The 1,237-nt window shown below is 40.1% G+C and overlaps 1 protein-coding gene across 1 annotated transcript in view; it reads left to right on the top strand.

The window, feature by feature from the left end:
• Positions 1 to 1,237, top strand: part of LOC106516191 (ras association domain-containing protein 1) — a 15,641-nt gene that overhangs the window by 9,440 nt on the left and 4,964 nt on the right. The window lies entirely within an intron of this gene.

Raw genomic sequence — 1,237 nt, 5'->3', positions numbered from 1 at the left:
CCATTTCCGCCTTTTGGCCGTACGTTCACTTTTAGTATGGTTTCCACGCAATCCTTTATAAATGAGACCCCAGATCTCAATCCAACTRAAAATCTTTGGTGGAAGTTGAAGAAAATTGTCCATGACAAGGCTCCAACCTGCAAAGCTGATCTGGCAGCAATCAGAGAAAGTTGGAGCCAGATTGATGAAGAGGTCTGTTTGTCTCTCATTAAGTCCGTGCCTCAGAGACTGCAGYTGTTAGAAAAGCAAGAGGTGGTTCAACAAAATACTAGTGATGTTATAGTGTTTGTTTTTTGTTTCTTTGTTTTTCATGATTCCATAATTTTTTCCTCAGAATTGAGTGATTACATATTTTTCCCCCCTGCTTGGCCCAAAAAATGTAACTGTTACTGACCATCACAACTTTTTATTGATTTTTTTTAGTCTTTCTTAAAGCCAGAAAGTTGCCATTTGAAATGACTTTAGTTTTGCGTCATGTCTGTTATCTGCTTTTTTTGTACAAATTTAAACAACTGAATAAGCATCCTCTGAGGCCGGTGATTCCATAATTTCAGCCAGGGGTTGTAGAACCACTCTGCTACAAATTCTACACCACCTGTAGAGACTTCAGCATAAAAATGCAATAAAGTGAGGGATGAGTTCTTAAATGCACAAATGTAGTTTATCAGTAGTGAACTCATAAGATGTTTAAACTGATCGGAACTATTTTTCAGTCCTAAAACCTCAAACATAGAGCTGAGATATGATCATGGGTGTGCTGGTTTCTCTATTCTCTTCAATCGTCTCCATTGCTGGGTTCTGCCGTTGTGTCCTTGGGCAAGACACTTCACCTGCCTTGCCTATGGGGGTCAGAGGGTCCAGTGGCACCAGTGCATGGCAGCCTCGTTTCTGTCAGTGTGCCCCAGGGCAGCTTTGGCTAYAATGTAGCTTACCACCATCAGTGTGTGAATGGGTGAATGTCTGTAAGTGTAAAGTGCTTTGAGATCTGTAGGGACTTGATAAAATGCTCTATAAGTTCCGTCCATTTACCATTTGTTTGAAATGTTGGTGGGAGCTCAGCTYGTGACCGTTAATGAAGATGATGTAATTCCAAATGTATCCTAGATGTGAGCTACAGATGTGATTGGTTCCCCATGAGGAACATACAGTGGTTTGCAAAAGTATTCATACCCCTTGAACTTTTCCATATTTTGTCACATTACAACCACAAACATAAATATATTTCACTGGAATTTAA

This window comes from Austrofundulus limnaeus, unplaced genomic scaffold (genome assembly GCF_001266775.1).
Source record: "Austrofundulus limnaeus strain Quisiro unplaced genomic scaffold, Austrofundulus_limnaeus-1.0 Scaffold35, whole genome shotgun sequence".
Taxonomy (NCBI): domain Eukaryota; kingdom Metazoa; phylum Chordata; class Actinopteri; order Cyprinodontiformes; family Rivulidae; genus Austrofundulus; species Austrofundulus limnaeus.
This window is presented reverse-complemented; position numbering and strand designations above follow the sequence as displayed.